At 38.9% G+C, this 14,667-nt stretch overlaps 2 long non-coding RNA genes across 2 annotated transcripts; both read left to right on the plus strand.

Moving 5' to 3' along the window:
* The first annotated feature begins 2,227 nt into the window (after nucleotides 1-2,227).
* LOC149257750 (uncharacterized) lies at nucleotides 2,228-3,035 on the plus strand. The gene is made up of 3 exons (XR_016245976.1): nucleotides 2,228-2,590; nucleotides 2,822-2,859; nucleotides 2,955-3,035. It is a non-coding gene; the product is annotated as an uncharacterized LOC149257750 (long non-coding RNA).
* An 8,655-nt stretch (nucleotides 3,036-11,690) lies between these two features.
* Nucleotides 11,691-14,094, plus strand: LOC149257751 (uncharacterized). The gene is made up of 3 exons (XR_016245977.1): nucleotides 11,691-11,870; nucleotides 13,501-13,571; nucleotides 13,706-14,094. It is a non-coding gene; the product is annotated as an uncharacterized LOC149257751 (long non-coding RNA).
* Nucleotides 14,095-14,667: the final 573 nt, after the last annotated feature.

The following is a 14,667-nucleotide window of genomic DNA, read 5'->3' on the forward strand; positions in this document are numbered from 1 at the left end:
ATTTTCATGTTGAATTTTGAGAGTTTGTAGTTTTGCTCGTTTTACCTGATCATCTCCTTCATAGCTTAGAACGATCTTGTCCCATATTTCTTTTGTGGTTTTGAGCTGCATAACCTTGACGAATTCTGATTGAGGTAGGCTCCCTAATAGAGTATTGACAGCCTTTGCAGTTGTTTCATACTGCTTCTTACCAGCTGTATCTGTAGGAGTTGCTGATGGAAATGTGTATCCTGTTTCCACAATATCCCAGACTTCTGTACCAAGAGATTGAAGATATGCTATGATTCTTACCTTCCAATAGACGAAGTTTCTCCCATCAAAAATTGGTGGCCTGATCGATGCTTCTTTCTCGTAATTGCTCATGATGATAGATCTTCCTTCAAGTGATCAAGCTTCTTCTGAACGACCTGCTCTGATAAAAATTGTTGGAAATAATACTGAAAAGGGGGGGGGGGTGAATCAGTATTATTTAATCAATATAACTTTTTCATTTCCAAATTCAGTTTCATATACTCTACTTCAGTTAAGGAAAAATGCGTGTATACGCAACTGTGTGAAATGCGACAAGCGTATATCTAGTAAACTAATAATTAAGTTAGTTGCTTCTTAATGAGTGCATCAGAACATTATTAACCATATGAACAGTAAACAGGAGCAGTAAAGCAGAACAAATCACAACACACATGAACACCAAGATGTAAGGTGGAAACCCAATGTGGGTGAAAACCACTTGCTGCAATTCATCTCTATCTTCTTTTAATTAGAAACTTCCTTTTACAATGATTTTGTACTGGTGCAGTCTTATACCAGTACGTAGGCTGCTACCTGCAGAAAGGTACAACCTTCTCTCATTCTCCAATTTCTTCTGGAAGGGAGCTACAACCCCCTTAGCTCTTTTACTAGCTGAGGTACTAGTACGTAGGTGTTGACCCACAGAAGACTAAAACCTTCTCTTTTCATCTAGGAACCACGTTTCATAAATTTTCAGACTAGATCCATGAATAACGTCAATCACACATCAAGTATATCTGCATGAACCAATATATTTTGCACCAAACGAACTGAATCAAATAATCACTTCTCTGAATATTGTACCCAGAAAGCGGTAATAGTAACCAAACACCAATTCTGAACCCAGAACCCTGCAACAATAAACAGAAGTAGCTAAAACATATTTCAAGAGATGTACGCTACTTCAATGTGTACAACCTGCGTGCATACGCTTCTGAATTAAGGCCAACCAGCATATACGATGTTTTTACTTACTGAACCAACGTGTATACGCGCCTCTGATGTGCCGAACCTCCGTACAGATCTATAAAAGATAGTTCACTCTTTCAAATATTCAGAAATCAGTTATACCCACATTATGAAATTTATAGATCAAGTCATGCGCCAAATATAACAGATTAAAACACACAAAGATACTACTATTCAAGTCTTGAGTTTTGACCCATCAATAGAACTTATCCATTTTCTTATGCTCAGGTTCCTCCTTGATTCAGATTCAGCTATGCACCATTAACCAATCACTAGTATTCCAGATCTTGCTCTTCATAAGGTATTCAATAATTTAGTCACTACCTTTGCCAAATGATCTCCTCCTTTTATAGTCTTAGGCCTTATTCAAACCATGGTCCAAAACCATAGAGAACGAATACTACGGACCCAAAACCTGGGTTCAATACTTCAGATGCAATACCAAGGTCCAAAACCATAGGTCTAAATACCATGGACCCAAAAATAAGCTTTCCCACATGTACACACTTTTCTGTGCATGAAAGTGCGTGCATACACATACACAACTTTTGATCGGCAATACCGCTTGTATACGCGGCTTCGTCAAAGGAAACCTGCGTATATCTCTTTTTATTTCATCCTGAGAGCCTAAATAGTGATCTACCATCTGAGTGAGTTGCCATCAAGAACAACACCTGTGTCATAGTGCCAAACCTGTGTCATAATACCAACACAGTTAAGATAAATCTAAACTGATATATATTAAAAAAAATTAATAGAAAGATAAATAAGTAACCATTGTAATAGAAAAGAAAATATCTTTTATTATATAATATTTTCTTCCATTAATAATAATATTAAATAAAATAATAATAAAAAATAAAAATGTAAAGAAAATAATAACTATAAACTAATTATTATTTTATTAATAAAATACTATTTTATTATATTATTTTAATAATATTAATACAATAATATAAATATATTTACGCCGTAAGGCGTTTCCCTCTGAGATCCATCCCCCATTTTGCCTACGTGTCCTCCTCTGACGCCGTACGATGAGATGTTAGACGATTACAAACACCACAACCGTCGATCAAAAATGTCACTGAGGCGGTCCGGGTAATGAAGAGCGCGGAGTGCCAATCGCCGGTCCGGGTAATGAAGAGCGCGGAGTGCCCATCGCCATTCCAGAGGTAGGGTTTCTCCAATGGTGTTCTCCAGGCGGGCGTCAGGACTTGCCTCCTCTGGATCCCTCAGGAGATTTGAAGATGATGTGACCGCTACCAAATATCTCGATCATCCCTGTTGCTGTTTCTAGGGTTAGATCGAACGATCCAGGTGAGCGCAGGTCAGTTCAGGTGTAACTACCCCTGCCCCCTCCACCGTTTCATCGGGTCATTTGTCATGCATACTCAGCTCTGTAAACCTCTGTTGTGTGCAATATCAAACCCGTGTCCGAATTGACCTTTGTCTCATGCTTGGGGGGCATTTTCATTGTCATTCAGCTTTCCGATTAGCAATTGCTCAGGTTTATCTCTTATTTTTTCGTTCCATGAACCCCTTGGGACTTCTTTTGCAGAATTTCTAGAGAGATTGGTTGTTCGAAATCACTGAGAGGTAATTACTCTTATGTAACCTGGGTTTCTTCTATACATATTTATAAGCTTTGGGGTTCGTAACTTCCTCTAACCCTCCATTAAATTTTGTTGCAGGTTTGGTCAAGGAGCCAGATTCCCTTGCTATGCTCGAATACCAAGTTCTCGATGTCGCCGAAGTAGACTTCCACGAACTCCGGTCATCATGGTATTCATATTATTTTCAATCCTCTCTTCTTTTAAACAAGGAAAGGTTATTTTCCATCTTTACGCATTTTCTTATGGCAAGGTTAATATCTCTTGGTTTCCATTGCGGCATCAGACCATTCACCAAAAGAAGTATTAAGGTAAACAATCCCTTTTTACTCATGTACTGCTTTCATTCCAGGTTGGAATTAGTTTGTTAAGTTGTCATTAGCTTTTATTTATAGCTTAGGATCCAGAGGAACTCTAGCTGCTGTACTCATATTGGTTGCTTTCAAATTCTTGACTTTGTACATCCCAGCGCCAGATTCTTACATTGAATCCTTTGCTACCAGGTACTACTTCGATTGTTCCCCTGGTCGACCATCTCGTTAAAGCTTGCTGGCACAAATTTTCTGAGTTCTTATAGCTCGCTACAACTTGTTATTTAATGTTGTAACTCTCAGCATTAGTTGTCAGTGATGTCTAGGCCTTTTCTTATGGCAAGGTTAATATCTCTCGGTTTCCATTGCGGCATCAAACCATTCACCAAAAGAAGTATTAAGGTAAACAATCCCTTTTAACTCATGTACTACTTTCATTCCAGGTTGGAATTAGTTTGTTAAATTGTCATTAGCTTTTATTTATAGCTTAGGATCCAGAGGAACTCTGGCTGGTGTACTCATATTGGTTGCTTTCAAATTCTTGACTTTGTACATCCCAGCGCCAGATTCTTACATTGAATCCTTTGCTACCAGGTACTACTTCGATTGTTCCCCTGGTCGACCATCTCGTTAAAGCTTGCTGGCACAAATTTTCTGAGTTCTTATAGCTCGCTACAACTTGTTATTTAATGTTGTAACTCTCAGCATTAGTTGTCAGTGATGTCTAGGCCAGAGCTGTTAGGGTTGAATCTCAAATTTCACTTCACGGGAGGTTGCTATGCGCTGTATCATGTCTCGAGTGTTGGACGTGCAAGGAGCCAAAACAGAACTAGAAAAGCAGTTTCACCTCCTTTTTTCACTTCCAGCCACAGGAAAATGCTCTAATATTGTGTAGGTGATTGTGTAGGTAAAGAAGAATGAAGGAGGTGAAATTGTCGTTTCTCCAATTTTAGTGTTCTTCTTTTATACCACAAAGGTCACAGGAAAAAGGGAAGAACGTCAATTTTGGTGTTCATCCCCTTCTCCAAGTGTATCTACCGCTGTCACTATTCTGTCTGCTCGAGGAAAAGCTGTCGGCACTCTAAACCACTTTGCTATAGGAGAAGCTGCCGGCACTGCAAACCACTTTGCTATAACAAGACACCAAGCTCAAGAAAGAACATATCCACTGTATCTGCTATCTGCTCTACTTTGTATTTTGCCATTGGCATGTCTACCTGTAATATTAGTGTCTATGTAATACATTGTGATTTCGATGACATCAAGGGACTCAATGAGAAAGCTGTAGTTCTAACTCCTAAACTACTATTTTATGTGTGTTGATTCTTGAATACTCCAATTTCTTGTATGTTTGATGTAGGAATTAGTTGCATCAATATTAATATTTTGTAAATGTTCTAAATTTTTAAATATATATATATCCTTGTCACATTTCGAATGTTGTTGTGTCCTGTGTTGGACGCTCGTATCCACGTCTCTTGCATGTCCCAAGTCCTGGTGTTGTGCGACCTAGAATCCCATGATGAATTGAATCACAGATCCATTTTTAATTTCAAATGAGTAGAATTGAAAGAACATTTGATGTTGAGTCTCTCCAAGTTGTTTGAATCAGTTAGATCCATCCCCCATTTTGCCTACGTGTCCTCCTCTGACGTCGTACGATGAGATGTTAGACGATTACAAACACCACAACCGTCGATCAAAAATGTCACTAAGGCGGTCCGGGTAATGAAGAGCGCGGAGTGCCAATCACCGGTCCGGGTAATGAAGAGCGCGGAGTGCCCATCGCCATTCCAGAGGTAGGGTTTCTCCAATGGTGTTCTCCAGGCGGGCGTCAGGACTTGCCTCCTCTAGATCCCTCAGGAGATTTGAAGGTGATGTGACCGCTACCAAATATCTCGATCATCCCTGTTGCTGTTTCTAGGGTTAGATCGAACGATCCAGGTGAGCGCAGGTCAGTTCAGGTGTAACTACCCCTGCCCCCTCCACCGTTTCATCGGGTCATTTGTCATGCATACTCAGCTCTGTAAACCTCTGTTGTGTGCAATATCAAACCCATGTCCGAATTGACCTTTTTCTCATGCTTGGGGGGCATTTTCATTGTCATTCAGCTTTCCGATTAGCAATTGCTCAGGTTTATCTCTTATTTTTTCGTTCCATGAACCCCTTGGGACTTCTTTTGCAGAATTTCTAGAGAGATTGGTTGTTCGAAATCACTGAGAGGTAATTACTCTTATGTACCCTGGGTTTCTTCTATACATATTTATAAACATTGGGGTTCGTAACTTCCTCTAACCCTCCATTAAATTTTGTTGCAGGTTTGGCCAAGGAGCCAGATTCCCTTGCTATGCTCGAATACCAAGTTCTCGATGTCGCCGAAGTAGACTTCCACGAACTCCAGTCATCATGGTATTCATATTATTTTCAATCCTCTCTTCTTTTAAACAAGGAAAGGTTATTTTCCATCTTTACGCATTTTCTTATGGCAAGGTTAATATCTCTCGGTTTCCATTGCGGCATCAGACCATTCACCAAAAGAAGTATTAAGGTAAACAATCCCTTTTTACTCATGTACTGCTTTCATTCCAGGTTGGAATTAGTTTGTTAAATTGTCATTAGCTTTTATTTATAGCTTAGGATCCAGAGGAACTCTGGCTGCTGTACTCATATTGGTAGCTTTCAAATTCTTGACTTTGTACATCCCAGCGCCAGATTCTTACATTGAATCCTTTGCTACCAGGTACTACTTCGATTGTTCCCTTGGTCGACCATCTCGTTAAAGCTTGCTGGCACAAATTTTCTGAGTTCTTATAGCTCGCTACAACTTGTTATTTAATGTTGTAACTCTCAGCATTAGTTGTCAGTGATGTCTAGGCCTTTTCTTATGGCAAGGTTAATATCTCTCGGTTTCCATTGCGGCATCAGACCATTCACCAAAAGAAGTATTAAGGTAAACAATCCCTTTTTACTCATGTACTGCTTTCATTCCAGGTTGGAATTAGTTTGTTAAATTGTCATTAGCTTTTATTTATAGCTTAGGATCCAGAGGAACTCTGGCTGGTGTACTCATATTGGTTGCTTTCAAATTCTTGACTTTGTACATCCCAGCGCCAGATTCTTACATTGAATCCTTTGCTACCAGGTACTACTTCGATTGTTCCCCTGGTCGACCATCTCGTTAAAGCTTGCTGGAACAAATTTTCTGAGTTCTTATAGCTTGCTACAACTTGTTATTTAATGTTGTAACTCTCAGCATTAGTTGTCAGTGATGTCTAGGCCAGAGCTGTTAGGGTTGAATCTCAAATTTCACTTCACGGGAGGTTGCTATGCGCTGTATCATGTCTCGAGTGTTGGACGTGCAAGGAGCCAAAACAGAACTAGAAAAGCAGTTTCACCTCCTTTTTTCACTTCCAGCCACAGGAAAATGCTCTAATATTTTGTAGGTGATTGTGTAGGTAAAGAAGAATGAAGGAGGTGAAATTGTCGTTTCTCCAATTTTAGTGTTCTTCTTTTATACCACAAAGGTCACAGGAAAAAGGGAAGAACGTCAATTTTGGTGTTCATCCCCTTCTCCAAGTCCATCTACCGCTGTCACTATTCTGTCTGCCCAAGGAAAAGCTGTCGGCACTCTAAACCACTTTGCTATAGGAGAAGCTGCCGGCACTGCAAACCACTTTGCTATAACAAGACACCAAGCTCAAGAAAGAACATATCCACTGTATCTGCTATCTGCTCTACTTTGTATTTTGCCATTGGCATGTCTACCTGTAATATTAGTGTCTATGTAATACATTGTGATTTCGATGACATCAAGGGACTCAATGAGAAAGCTGTAGTTCTAACTCCTAAACTACTATTTTATGTGTGTTGATTCTTGAATACTCCAATTTCTTGTATGTTTGATGTAGGAATTAGTTGCATCAATATTAATATTTTGTAAATATTCTAAATTTTTGAATATATATATATATCCTTGTCACATTTCGAATGTTGCTGTGTCCTGTGTTGGACGCTCGTATCCACGTCTCTTGCATGTCCCAAGTCCTGGTGTTGTGCGACCTAGAATCCCATGATGAATTGAATCACAGATCCATTTTTAATTTCAAATGAGTAGAATTGAAAGAACATTTGATGTTGAGTCTCTCCAAGTTGTTTGAATCAGTTAGATCCATCCCCCATTTTTCCTACGTGTCCTCCTCTGACGTCGTACGATGAGATGTTAGACGATTACAAACACCACAACCGTCGATCAAAAATGTCACTGAGGCGGTCCGGGTAATGAAGAGCGCGGAGTGCCAATCGCCGGTCCGGGTAATGAAGAGCGTGGAGTGCCCATCGCCTTTCCAGAGGTAGGGTTTCTCCAATGGTGTTCTCCAGGCGGGCATCAGGACTTGCCTCCTCTGGATCCCTCAGGAGCTTTGAAGGTGATGTGACCGCTACCAAATATCTCGATCATCCCTGTTGCTGTTTCTAGGGTTAGATCGAACGATCCAGGTGAGCGCAGGTCAGTTCAGGTGTAACTACCACTGCCCCCTCCACCGTTTTATCGGGTCATTTGTCATGCATACTCAGCTCTGTAAACCTCTGTTGTGTACAATATCAAACCCGTGTCCAAATTGACCTTTGTCTCATGCTTGGGGGGCATTTTCATTGTCATTTAGCTTTCCGATTAGCAATTGCTCAGGTTTATCTCTTATTTTTTCGTTCCATGAACCCCTTGGGACTTCTTTTGCAGAATTTCTAGAGAGATTGGTTGTTCGAAATCACTGAGAGGTAATTACTCTTATGTACCCTGGGTTTCTTCTATACATATTTATAAACTTTGGGGTTCGTAACTTCCTCTAACCCTCCATTAAATTTTGTTGCAGGTTTGGTCAAGAAGCCAGATTCCCTTGCTATGCTCGAATACCAAGTTCTCGATGTCGCCGAAGTAGACTTCCACGAACTCCAGTCATCATGGTATTCATATTATTTTCAATCCTCTCTTCTTTTAAACAAGGAAAGGTTATTTTCCATCTTTACGCATTTTCTTATGGCAAGGTTAATATCTCTCGGTTTCCATTGCGGCATCCGACCATTCACCAAAAGAAGTATTAAGGTAAACAATCCCTTTTTACTCATGTACTGCTTTCATTCCAGGTTGGAATTAGTTTGTTAAATTGTCATTAGCTTTTATTTATAGCTTAGGATCCAGAGGAACTCTAGCTGCTGTACTCATATTGGTTGCTTTCAAATTCTTGACTTTGTACATCCCAGCGCCAGATTCTTACATTGAATCCTTTGCTACCAGGTACTACTTCGATTGTTCCCCTGGTTGACCATCTCGTTAAAGCTTGCTGGCACAAATTTTCTGAGTTCTTATAGCTCGCCACAACTTGTTATTTAATGTTGTAACTCTCAGCATTAGTTGTCAGTGATGTCTAGGCCTTTTCTTATGGCAAGGTTAATATCTCTCGGTTTCCATTGCGGCATCAGACCATTCACCAAAAGATGTATTAAGGTAAACAATCCCTTTTTACTCATGTACTGCTTTCATTCCAGGTTGGAATTAGTTTGTTAAATTGTCATTAGCTTTTATTTATAGCTTAGGATCCAGAGGAACTCTGGCTGGTGTACTCATATTGGTTGCTTTCAAATTCTTGACTTTGTACATCCCAGCGCCAGATTCTTACATTGAATCCTTTGCTACCAGGTACTACTTCGATTGTTCCCCTGGTTGACCATCTCGTTAAAGCTTGCTGGCACAAATTTTCTGAGTTCTTATAGCTCGCTACAACTTGTTATTTAATGTTGTAACTCTCAGCATTAGTTGTCAGTGATGTCTAGGCCAGAGCTGTTAGTGTTGAATCTCAAATTTCACTTCACGGGAGGTTGCTATGCGCTGTATCATGTCTCGAGTGTTGGACGTGCAAGGAGCCAAAACAGAACTAGAAAAGCAGTTTCACCTCCTTTTTTCACTTCCAGCCACAGGAAAATGCTCTAATATTGTGTAGGTGATTGTGTAGGTAAAGAAGAATGAAGGAGGTGAAATTGTCGTTTCTCCAATTTTAGTGTTCTTCTTTTATACCACAAGGGTCACAGGAAAAAGGGAAGAACGTCAATTTTGGTGTTCATCCCCTTCTCCAAGTCCATCTACCACTGTCACTATTCTGTCTGCTCGAGGAAAAGCTGTCGGCACTCTAAACCACTTTGCTATAGGAGAAGCTGTCGGCACTGCAAACCACTTTGCTATAACAAGACACCAAGCTCAAGAAAGAACATATCCACTGTATCTGCTATCTGCTCTACTTTGTATTTTTCCATTGGCATGTCTACCTGTAATATTAGTGTCTATGTAATACATTGTGATTTCGATGACATCAAGGGACTCAATGAGAAAGCTGTAGTTCTAACTCCTAAACTACTATTTTATGTGTGTTGATTCTTGAATACTCCAATTTCTTGTATGTTTGATGTAGGAATTAGTTGCATCAATATTAATATTTTGTAAATGTTCTAAATTTTTGAATATATATATATCCTTGTCACATTTCGAATGTTGCTGTGTCCTGTGTTGGACGCTCGTATCCACGTCTCTTGCATGTCCCAAGTCCTGGTGTTGTGCGACCTAGAATCCCATGATGAATTGAATCACAGATCCATTTTTAATTTCAAATGAGTAGAATTGAAAGAACATTTGATGTTGAGTCTCTCCAAGTTGTTTGAATCAGTTGTTTTCTTTTGATGCATTGTATACTTGAGATTCAAAGTACTTGAATAAGTTTAAAAAATTTATATGCAGAAATCTTCCAAACTCATCTCTTAAAGGGGTTCTAGCACCAGAATTGGCCCTTCTAGCTTCGCTGCAGACACTGTAAGTGCCTATTACTCAAATGAAGCTTGCACATGAGCCAAGTTTTTGTACAGTTATAAGTTAGTGTAGAAATATGAATATGTTTGCCGAACTGTTGACATGAACAACCTCGAGCAAATTGGTATCTTATGCAGGAACCTTCGTGCAAACAATATCCTGGGTACCATACCGAGAGAACTTGGTCAACTAAAGAATCTACAGAATTTGGATCTGGCTTTGAATTGGCTTAGTGGTGCCATTCCCAATGAAATTGGAAATTTGTCAAACATTGCCATAATGTAAGATAAATCCAATCTGGTGCACTTTGATCGAGCCCAACGCTGGATATTATTAACAAATGCATTAGCATGTCTCCCTTTTGATTATTTTAAATGCACTCGCATAAGTATATACCTTCTTGTGCAGATCCCTGGAGGGCAATAATTTGGCAGGCACCATACCTCCAGAACAGCAGTTGACTCGGTTTTGGGTGCCAATTCCAACAACTTGGGTAAAAGTGAGCTTACAGTTAGCCATTTGAACAAGCTGTTCCCATGGCCAGATTACGCAATTTGAAAACTTAATGTGTACAAGATCAAAATTCATTCAGTAAATAGCAACTTTGAGCATTGAAATAGATAATAAGAGCAAGAATTGAGGTGGGGTGTGAAAATCCCATAACTTCAAGTCATAGAGCTATTGGCTCTGAGCACCATGGATCCCTCAATTATGAAAAGTATGGAAGTAAAGTTAGATAAACTACCCAGCAAAGAAAATTTTCAGGCTCCTGATCTGCGCAAAGCATTCCAAGTAAGTATGCTTTTCTACCCTTGGTACAGACTCCAGAGTAGAACATTGGAGATCTTCAATTTCAAATTTCAATCCCAATGATTTAAGTATTATTTACTGAACCGAGTAGAGAGAATTTCATACTAAACCCACCGCAGTAAATTTTACTTGAAGAAAATGCTGATCCTCCGACTGCTCTGTCTCTTTATATTGATATGGGAATCCCAATTTCTCTCACCTATTAATCTTGATATGCATGCAGACTTTATTCAAAGGCAGATCATTTAGAGAGTTTACAAGTGGAGCTTTGTCCAGGGCCAAGGCTAAAACTGCAGTGGGTCCTTTGGAAACTATCTGGTAACTTTTCTTCATTCATTCTTCGTTTTATTCAGAGACAAGATGAAATGTTTTTAATCTTTTTATTGGAAATTTCAAGTTGCATTATGCAGACAGCATGGTGCTTACTCTATAAAGTCCAAGATCCTACTGGAAGTTACTGCTTAGTAATGGGCAAAATGGAAAGAAAACTCTTTTTTTTTTTTTCAATATCTATTATTCTTAGTATCCATTTAGGGGTTGGGGGTGATGGGAGGAGGGTTCGGTTCCAGACATTTTTTTTCTTCCTGTTCTTACTGTTTTTTAGGTCTTGGGCTTCCTGAAATTTATAAAGCCTTTTATCTTTTGGCAGCAGAAAAGCCATCATTCAAATTAAGTGTGGCTGATTACAAGGAACTAACTAGAGATGATGCAACGCGGAAATGGTCATTTTCTCATGGGGTTGTTAACAGCTTGGACTGCTCAAAATGTAAACGTTAGAAATACTGATCGAATCCTCTTGAAACAGAAGTTCCAGCTGGCTACGAGAATCCTTGGGTCTAGGAAACCGTGGGTTGTCAGATGAAAGCAAGGGAATTTGGATGGTGGAGGATGAATGCTGGGACGAAAATTACCCACTGTCTCTTCCACAGTGCTATCTCGCTTGACCTCTTCTCAATGTTCATGGGATGCTGCAACCATGGTGGGGTGGTGATGATGCTTCTGCATCATTGAACTTGGTGGGAAAAGGTGCTTTTGAAGTGATCTGACTGTTGACATCCACTTTGAATTTGAATTCAATATCTCTAAACGTTGTATGCATGGCATTGGATAAAGGTGACAGTTACTTGGAGGCTAATTCTCATTTTGTCGGTGTTTTTTATTACTTGGAATTTTCTGAATTGGTTGGCCTTGGGAATCACTCCTGCTCAGTTAATTTTCTTCTACACTTGTCTCCATAACCCACAGAATTCAAGGCACTATAGTCACAAACAAAATTTTAAGAGTTTCTCATCATTGCTTTTGGAGATTTACATGTGGGTCTGCAGATTTGAGGTGTTTGAGAGCAGATTTGCACAAAGAATTTTAGCAAATTAATGATTATAAGAGCTGATCTGAACATTAGCTTGATGTCCCATCAATTTCTCAGCAGAATTTAGGTGTAACAATTGAATTACAGTAAACTAATTTTCTGATACCAAGTGTCTTTGTTGGTCAAAGTCATTTTTTTTGCACTTTAGATCACATAAGGATCTCTCCTGAGGGCAGAAAAGCACTAGCCCAAAGTGCAGAGGGAGTATACAATAGGTGACAATGTACCCTCCCTAGTTCCCTTTTAATTGGATGGCTTCTAAGCGTTAATTGTACAAAGAACTTGGAACTTGGGAATGTATGGCTTTGTATATGCAACCATTTGCCCTATGAAGCTCTATAGTTGGATCTTCTATGCCTGGCTTCAACCTTGTAAAATTTTGAGCAATCCAATTATTTATCACGAAAATAACACTTCTCAAACTACATTTCTCTAAAGTTTGTTTACAGAATTTGCAAATCTTATTGCACTCCGAAGTTGTAGGATGCTTTTTTTGCTTTTTTCAAACCTGCAAAGCGCACAAAAATTTTGACCATGTTTTGGCAGGTGCCTAGAACTCACCCACTATGTCACTCTTAAATTGGTGAAAGTCAGTTTGTGTTTCCAGGGAACCTTTATTTTCCCTAGAAAAATGAGGGCAATCAGATGATCATTGTATCTAGTTGCATTGATAATAGAGAGTCAATTTAGAACACAAAAAATAGTGTGCACATTCTAGAGCAAACCACTTTGCTATAACAAGACACCAAGCTCAAGAAAGAACATATCTACCGTATCTGCTATCTTCTCTACTTTGTATTTTGCCATTGGCATGTCTACCTGTAATATTAGTGTCTATGTAATACATTGTGATTTCGATGACATCAAGGGACTCAATGAGAAAGCTGTAGTTCTAACTCCTAAACTACTATTTTATGTGTGTTGATTCTTGAATACTCCAATTTCTTGTATGTTTGATGTAGGAATTAGTTGCATCAATATTGATATTTTGTAAATGTTCTAAATTTTTGAATATATATATATATCCCTGTCACATTTCGAATGTTGCTGTGTCCTGTGTTGGACGCTCGTATCCACGTCTCTTGCATGTCCCAAGTCCTGGTGTTGTGCGACCTAGAATCCCATGATGAATTGAATCACAGATACATTTTTAATTTCAAATGAGTAGAATTGAAAGAACATTTGATGTTGAGTCTCTCCAAGTTGTTTGAATCAGTTGTTTTCTTTTGATGCATTGTATACTTGAGATTCAAAGTACTTGAATAAGTTTAAAAAATTTATATGCAGAAATCTTCCAAACTCATCTCTTAAAGGGGTTCTAGCACCAGAATTGGCCCTTCTAGCTTCGCCGCAGACCTGTAAGTGCCTATTAGTCAAATGAAGCTTGCACATGAGCCAAGTTTTTGTACAGTTATAAGTTAGTCTAGAAATATGAATATGTTTGTCGAGCTGTTGACATGAACAACCTCGAACAAATTGGTATCTTATGTAGGAACCTTCGTGCAAACAATATACTGGGTACCATACCGAGAGAACTTGGTCAACTAAAGAATCTACAGAATTTGGATCTGGCTTTGAATTGGCTTAGTGGTGCCATTCCCAATGAAATTGGAAATTTGTCAAACATTGCCATAATGTAAGATAAATCCAATCTGGTGCACTTTGATCGAGCCCGACGCTGGATATTATTAACAAATGCATTAGCATGTCTCCCTTTTGATTATTTTAAATGCACTCGCATAAGTATATACCTTCTTGTGCAGATCCCTGGAGGGCAATAATTTGGCAGGCACCATACCTCCAGAACAGCAGTTGACTCGGTTTTGGGTGCCAATTCCAACAACTTGGGTAAAAGTGAGCTTATAGTTAGCCATTTGAACAAGTTGTTCCCATGGCCAGATTACACAATTTGAAAACTTAATGTGTACAAGATCAAAATTCATTCAGTAAATAGCAACTTTGAGCATTGAAATAGATAATAAGAGCAAGAATTCCCATAGCTGACCAATCTCATAGACAATCAGTGAAACCAGTGCAACCAGGACCTCCCTCAAGCCAAAGAAGAAGTGGATCATTTGCTGGATTACTTTCTGACTTCACAGAATAGTAGAAAAGTTCTCTTCCATTGGCCTCACTAACTGTCACATACCTACATGAATATGAAGAAAACACAAAGACTTTCATGCAGTTAATTGTTCATCCAATAGAATATAAGAGTTGTAGAATCACATCTGTAAGCACTCCATATAACAATTTTCGCTCCTAGTCTTTTACATATTTTGAACTCTCCATGCAACAATTTTGACTTTAATATTTTCTAGCTTCAATTGTCACCAAATTGATTAAGTATCCATAGAAATTAAACTCTGTTCAAACATATTCACAGTCTGTGCATAACAATTAGATATCTGTATATCTTTTATGTTTTTCTGTCTTTCTTTGTCATATAAGCAT

The sequence above is a fragment of the Pinus tabuliformis genome, chromosome 6 (assembly GCF_031772625.1).
Source record: "Pinus tabuliformis cultivar Carrire ecotype Pingquan chromosome 6, CPIR1, whole genome shotgun sequence".
NCBI classification, from domain to species: Eukaryota; Viridiplantae; Streptophyta; class Pinopsida; order Pinales; family Pinaceae; genus Pinus; species Pinus tabuliformis.